This window comes from Ambystoma mexicanum, chromosome 3q (genome assembly GCF_040938575.1).
Source record: "Ambystoma mexicanum isolate Mex_15411 chromosome 3q, UKY_AmexF1_1, whole genome shotgun sequence".
NCBI classification, from domain to species: domain Eukaryota; kingdom Metazoa; phylum Chordata; class Amphibia; order Caudata; family Ambystomatidae; genus Ambystoma; species Ambystoma mexicanum.
Window position 1 is genome coordinate 828,583,562 of NC_090926.1, and position 7,945 is coordinate 828,591,506.

Consider the following 7,945-nt stretch of genomic DNA (forward strand, 5'->3'; position numbering starts at 1 on the left):
ACTTGGGCCAATCAGGACGGAGTGCGACTTGAGTTACCAAGGTAACTCAGTCCAGGGTGCCTAAATCCCCCTCCACCCCTCCTAAGTACCCCAGACAGAGTGGCACCACTTTGGAGGGCTTCTGTGGAGAAGCCCGCCAAAAGTGGAACAAAGGGCTCCACTTTGGGTCAGAGTTACAGAGGTGAACACCAACGCCATTTTAGAATCAAGTTTTGGCAAAAAATACCAACCGGAGTTATAATAATAAAGAAATAACCCGGCGGTATGTTCAAGGCTACCGTAAATAAATAAATAAAGGTATTAGCCTAAAACAATGGGAGATCCCATAGGAAAATATTCGCGGTCGAATATAAAAAGTAGTTTCCACTGCCACCAGCCAAAACTCGATGAGGGGGGACGGAGACGTGCCCCCTCGACTAACAGACCCCGGGGCAATGGAATTGCCCCGGCCAGTACGTCCACAATATAATGGTTTGTACTGGTTCTGTTCAGGATTTGAGACTAGTAAAGTCAATGGTGACTTTATAGACCCTGGGAGACAGTAGTCAGTCCCAGGGTATGGAGTCTATGTTGGGGGGTCCCTAGGACACCCCTGGGTTACGGCACTGAGGGTGCTGTGTAACCCATCTCACAAAAACACATGAGGCCCTATGGAGTACAAGACCCCATAGCCCATTCAACACAAGGCAAACCAAAGAAACACACTTCAAACATGTCCAAGAATGAGGGTAAAAGAGTCTCACTCTTGGCAGGAGAGAAAAAATAAACCCAGAAAATCCAGCAAAGCTGCTGGGGGACTCAATAGGTTAGGAAATTCAGCCTAAACAGAGAATTCTCCCTAACACTCGCCCCCCCAGACTAAGGGACAGGAGGATTTAATCCACTCCTGGATGAACCTCATACTTCTAGTCGATGACATACATCCTAGAGAGTCCATCAGCATTTTGATGGTGACACCCTGACCTGTGCTCAATGGTGAAATCAAACCCTTGGAGGCAGATTGACCATCTCAATAGTTTTGGATTTTCCCCTTTCATTTGCATTAACCATCTCAAGGGTTGGTGGTCAGTCTGAATGACAAAAGTAGAACCATACAAGTATGGCCTAAACTTCTTCAGTGCCCACACAATAGCAAAGCATTCTCTTTCGATTGTTGCCCACCTTGTTTCAGGTTCCTTCAGTTTTCTACTGATGAAGCAAATGGGGTGTTCCCTACCCTTCTCATCCAGTTGGCTAAGAACTGCACCTATACCTACATTGGAAGCATCAGTTTGTACAATGAAAGGTTGGTGGTAGTCAGGAGCTCTGAGTACTGGGGCTTGGCAGAGAGCTTTCTTCAGGTTTTCAAAGGCCTGATTGCATTCCTCCGTCCATTTGACCTTCTTAGGGAATTTTGGAGAGGAGATCACATTCAGAGGAGAAGCTATGGTCCCATAGTTCTCAATGCAATTCCTGTAGTACCCAGTGAGGCCTAAGAAGGCTCTCACCTGGGTCTGAGTAGTAGGTGTTGTCCAATTTTGCACAGCTTCAATCTTGCTGAGCAAAGGCCTTATTTCTCCACCTCCTACCTCATGTCCAAGGTAGACCACTTTACTCTGACCAATTTGGCACTTGCTTGCCTTTATGGTCAGATTGGCCTGCTCAAGAGCCTGCAAAACATGTCCTAAGTGGGTCACATGTTCGGCCCAGGAGTGGCTGAAGACTGCAATGTCATCCAAGTATGCCATGCAGAAGTCCTCCATCCCCGCCAGAACTTGGTTCACCATCCTTTGGAATGTTGCAGGTGCATTTTTCAGTCCAAAAGGCATAACTTTGAATTGGTATAGGCCAACTGGGGTAGAAAATGCAGTTTTCTCCTTGGCATGGTCTGTCAGGGCTATTTGCCAGTAGCCTGACGTAAGGTCCAGTGTGCTGAGGTACTTGGCTGCACCAAGTTTATCCACCAACTCATCTGTCCTTGGCAAAGGGTGGGCATCAGTCTTGGTGACTGCATTAAGAGCTCTATAGTCCACACAGAATCTCAACTCTTTGGTTCCTGCCTTTGGTACTAACACTACTGGGCTAGACCATGGACTAGTAGAGGGCTCTATTACCCCGAGATCAAGCATCTTCTTGACCTCCCCTTTGATGTGGGTTCTGACATGTTCTGACATTCTATATCCCCTGCTTTTGACTGGCAGGCAGTCACCAGTGAGTATCTCATGCTGTCCCCCAGGGGTCAAGCCTGGTGAAAGTGAGAACAGTGAGGCAAACTGGTTTAACATAGCTTTGCACTCTTCCTGTTGCTCAGGGGTCAGATCTGAAGAGAGATTAACTCCTTCAACCTTTTCGTCCAAAGGTAAGCCTTTCAGGAGGTCAGGTAGAGCTTCACTCTCCTCCTCCTCTTCTGATGATGCGACGAGCAATGCTCCTACTTCTGGTCTAGAGACATAGGCTTTGAGGCGGTTGGTGTGGAAGACTCTGGCAGCTTCCCTGGGTTTGCCCAGATCCACCAGATAGTTGACCTCTCCAAGTTTTCCCACAACCTTGAAGGGTCCCATCCATTTGTCTTGCAAGGCCCTCTGCCTTGTTGGAAGCATAACTAGAACTAGCTGGTCTTGAGTAAACTCAACCATGTTAGCCTTCTGATCATGCCAATGTTTGATCAGAGCTTGGCCAGCTTTCAAGTTGTCACTTGCTTCTGCCATCATGTGTGACATTCTCCTTCGGAGACCTATCACATAGTCAGTCACTCTGACTGGCTTGGGGGAAGGAGCACTCTCCAACCCCTCCTTAATCAGGGCCAAGGGGCCTCTGACGGGATGGCCATAAAGAAGTTCAAAGGGAGAATAACCCACTCCCTCCTGAGGGACTTCCCTATAAGCAAATAGAAGGCATGGCAGTAGAAGGTCCCACTTCTTCTTAAGGGGTTCTTCTAAGGCACCTATCATGCTCTTCATGGTTCTGTTAAATCTTTCTACCAACCCCTTGGTCTGAGGGTGGTAGGCGGTTGAGAACTTGTAGGTAACTCCGCAGGTTTTCCACATGGCTTTCATGTAGTTGGAAATAAAATTGGTCCCCCTGTCAGAGATCACCTCCTTAGGAAACCCAACCCTGGTAAAGATACCAAGGAGGACCTTAGCCACAGCCTGAGCTGTAACAGTCCTCATAGGAATTGCCTCAGGGTACCTAGTAGCATGGTCTACTACAACAAGGATAAACCTGTTGCCTGAGGAGGTTGGGGGATCAAGGGGACCAACAATGTCAATCCCTACCCTCTCAAATGGGACTCCCACAACTTGGAGAGGCACTAAAGGTGCCACATTCTTGGAACCAACCTTACCAGAAGTCTGGCAGGTATGGCAGCTCCTGCAATACCTATCTACTTCAGCCCCCATTTTTGGCCAGTAAAAGTAGAGAGAGAGCCTTTCCTTGGTCTTCTTGAAACTCAAGTGACCAGCCAAAGGAATCTCGTGGGCTAGTTGCAAGAACTGTTGTCTGTTCTCTTGGGGCACTACCAGGCGTTGGTAGGCTCCAGGTTCAGATTCAGTTGGTTCACTGTAGAAGAGGCCATTTTCCCAGTGTAACCTATACTTCCCAGGCTCTTGCCCATTAGCCTGAGAAGCTGCCTGTTGGCGAAGGCCCTCCAGAGTTGGACATTCTCTTTGTCCCTTACGAAAAGCTGTCCTGCTGGGTCCACCTTCTGCCAGTAAAGACTGCAGCTCAGGATGGTCAGCCGGGTCCAGGTCTCCAATAAGTTCTGGGCCTCCTACTAGCTCTTCTTCAGAGTCTAGTTCAACCACACAGGGTTGTACCTCCCTCTCAGCCTCCGCTGGAGGTGGAGTTACAGGTGTAACTTTGGACAACCTCGGGGAAGTCCTTGTTGGAAGCACTGGAGTGCTTGCTGTAGGCTTTTTCCTAGGAGTCTTGGGTGGCCCCTTCGCTCCTGGCCTGGTAGTTACTGCAGTAAGTTGTTCCAGTGGGAGAGGAGTGATTTCTGTCATCATCTCCTGAGATAAACCTCGCAGGGTTTTCTCTCTTGCAGATTTGGTGAGCTCCCGTAACCTTTTACTAGGAGGTCTGGGGGTATGTGACACAACTCCCAGAGCTTTCAGGTCATTTCCTAGCAGAACTCTTCCTTGCACTTCACATTGTATACTGACAGGTATCTTCACAGCCATATCATTACACTGGATGAGAACTGGTAACTGGGGACACATCTGCACAGGCCCTCCAGCTAACTTGGTGAGGCATTTGGGTGCCTTAGCAACATCCTCTGCCTTGAAAAATGATTCATCCGCCACAGTTATGCTGGCCCCAGTGTCCCTGATGGCAGGGGTCTCCTGACCATTCACGTGGACACTGTCCTTATAATACTCTTTAGTATTATCTGGGATAGAATTATACACATCTAAATTTTGTTGTTCCCACAACCCCAGAGAGACTAAAGAAACACTGGCTGAGACTCCAGTGGGTTCATCAGCCAGTAGTAGAAAGTTTCCACTTGCCATAGTGACTTCCTCCTCTGGAGCGAAGGCTAAGGAGACAAGTTGGACCCCGGAAGGTTTACCCTTACATCTGGGATCTCCTTTCACATGGTCAGTAGCCTTACAAACATAACAGGCCCCAAAGGTCCTTTGGAATGGAGGCTTGTTCTGACCTCCTTCTGGTTTAGCACCAGAAGGTATACTACTCTGCTGTGGTTTCCCAGGTGGCTTACCCTTATGGTTTTGTTTGGGGCCCTCTTTGGAATTAGGATTATTAGAATTCTCTTTGGAGTCTTTCTTAGGCTGTCTTCCCTCATCCTTCTTCTGAGTTACCCCAGAATCCTTGTGAGTAGCCCGGTTGGCAACCCACAAGTCAGCAGCCTTAGCTAGCTTCCTAGGATCTAATTCCTGTGAATCAGCCAAGTGCTGTCTGAGCTCAGGAGAGCAGGCATCATAAATTGACTCCATCATTACAAGATTTCTCATTCCTTCATAAGTGTTCACCTTGTAACCCTTAATCCATCCCTCTAAGTTTTTCAGCCCTTCACACACCCAGGTAGCCCAAGGGGTACCATCATGCTTTTTGAGGCTCCTAAACCTCTTAAGATACTGGGAAGGGGTTTTCCCAAACCTAGCTATCAAAGCTAGTTTCACACATTCATACTCTTTCCTATCCTCCTCCCCCAACTCCATTACCACATCAGTTGCAACAGGGGGAAGCCTAGAGAACAACCAGGTGAGTAACTCATTGCCTGTGATGTTCTGGAGCCCATGATTATACTCAAACATAGACAACCAATCCAACACATCCAACTTAGGCTCATACATACCAATCAATTCCTTAGGCATCCGGGGTCTTTTAGGACTGGAACTTCTAGAGGAGCCAGAGAGAGAAGCATTCTCAACAGACAATTTCTTCATTTCTAGCTCATACTTGAGCTCCATTTCCCTTAGCCTTAGTTCTTTGTCAGTTTGAGCATTAAGTTTCTTGTACTCTAATTCAAGTTTCATTCTCTCTAGTTCAAAGTATTGAGGGCTAAATGTGGGACCTGGCAAAGGTCCAGTAGGTACAGCTGGTAGAGCAGACAGAGGCCTAGAGGGACTATCTACAACAGTTTCATCCTCCTCTTCTGGTTCTGACCCAAGATCATCAATACTTTGTGCCATATCAAGATCATTGCTGCTTTCTACATTTGCTGGAGTGATAGGTCCCTCTGGACCATCCTCCAGACTTTGGTTTTCTAACAACCTTTCTATTAGCTCTATTTTCTTTCCTTTAGTCATGAGATTCTTATGCTTACAGAGAAGTCTTAGACAATCAGCAGTTTTTGTAGCAAGGGACTCTTGACTATAACTTTCCATAGTAGACAGGTTAAAAAATGACTTTTTCTTTCTTGTGCTTAAGCTTTGTGGTTAGTTGCACTAAGGTATCTCAAAAGTACTCTAAAGTGTATACTCAATACAGATCCCACCGCTGTACACCAGTGTTAGGCAGAAACCTGTGCAGTTCCCTCTGGGACCACTGCAAAAGATTTAAGACTACAGGTGTTGGCAGTAAACCCACTTGGTAGCAGTCTGCACCGCACAGATTCACTGTGGTAGCTGTGGCTGAGCAGCCAGACTTCCCTCAAGAAGAGTTAGGCAGTATACAGAGGATACAGAATAGGTACAGAGGCACAGTAGCACAAGCAAACACTAACCAGAGCTAGGTGTAAAAGTATAGACTTATTTATTAAAGGTACACTCATAAATTACACTAGCACACTAGAAAAGATAAGAAAGTCAAACACAGTTACTATTACTCATATGTACATCCCTAATCATTTGTTGGACAATTCTAAGTTAACACCACTTATTTCCAAACAGAGGTGAGCGCTTAACGTTAGATGACACTCCAACAAGTATTACCAAAAGGGAGGGAAAAGGCAGAAATAAAGAGAGCAGTAAGGTAAAACACTTTTCACATAAGGTTAGCAAAGGCAGTCAATGGTGGAACCAGGAGAATTAGTTCGGGGCCCGCTTTAGAGGGAGCCAGGCGAAAAATGTGCCCAAGATCACACAATGTCCTCAGTCTTTGCAGGTGAGAGAAAAGGTTTTACTACGGTTCTGAAAAGTTTAATTAGGGTGACCCAGGCCTACCCAGGTTCGAGAGCCGAGGGCTAAATCTACCCCGTACAATCGGTGGCAAGGGAGGCCGGGCGGATCACAGTACCTTTAAACGTGGAAAGATTCCTCCAGCGGTGGTAGTCGTTCCTGGTAGTGGGTGCAAGTCACGGCGTCGTCTCGAGGAAGAGGTGATCTCGACGGGGAGGAAGGCTGCAGGTCGTTGCACTACCAGGGATGAGGCCAGCCGTGGAGTTCTCCGGTCACAAAGGATTTTTACCCCTCTTTCGCGGTTGAGGTAAAAAGTGGTATCCCGGTTGCCGGGGTGCTTGGCACAGGCAAGGCGGCCACGAGATGCTTCGGGACGGCGAAAAGAAGGCAGCAACTGGTTGTCCCCACCAGTTAAGGGAAGAAGACTCTCCGGCGGGAGATCTCCTCTGTCGTCGGAAAAAGTGGTGAGACGGTTCTGCAGGGCTTCACCGGTGGTGTCGTCTTGGCAGGTCGGCTCGGCTTCTCCCTCTTCGGCTTCTTAGGTCCTGTGGCCACTTCTAAAGTTCCAGTCCCCAAAGCCCTGCTTTTATGCAGCAAACCCCCATTCACCCAGCCTAGCTGTCACTCAAACATGCTAAGTGGTGAGCCGGCCGGCTCACCACTTGGGCCAATCAGGACGGAGTGCGACTTGAGTTACCAAGGTAACTCAGTCCAGGGTGCCTAAATCCCCCTCCACCCCTCCTAAGTACCCCAGACAGAGTGGCACCACTTTGGAGGGCTTCTGTGGAGAAGCCCGCCAAAAGTGGAACAAAGGGCTCCACTTTGGGTCAGAGTTACAGAGGTGAACACCAACGCCATTTTAGAATCAAGTTTTGGCAAAAAATACCAACCGGAGTTATAATAATAAAGAAATAACCCGGCGGTATGTTCAAGGCTACCGTAAATAAATAAATAAAGGTATTAGCCTAAAACAATGGGAGATCCCATAGGAAAATATTCGCGGTCGAATATAAAAAGTAGTTTCCACTGCCACCAGCCAAAACTCGATGAGGGGGGACGGAGACGTGCTCCCTCGACTAACAGACCCCGGGGCAATGGAATTGCCCCGGCCAGTACGTCCACAATATAATGGTTTGTACTGGTTCTGTTCAGGATTTGAGACTAGTAAAGTCAATGGTGACTTTATAGACCCTGGGAGACAGTAGTCAGTCCCAGGGTATGGAGTCTATGTTGGGGGGTCCCTAGGACACCCCTGGGTTACGGCACTGAGGGTGCTGTGTAACCCATCTCACAAAAACACATGAGGCCCTATGGAGTACAAGACCCCATAGCCCATTCAACACAAGGCAAACCAAAGAAACACACTTCAAACATGTCCAAGAGTG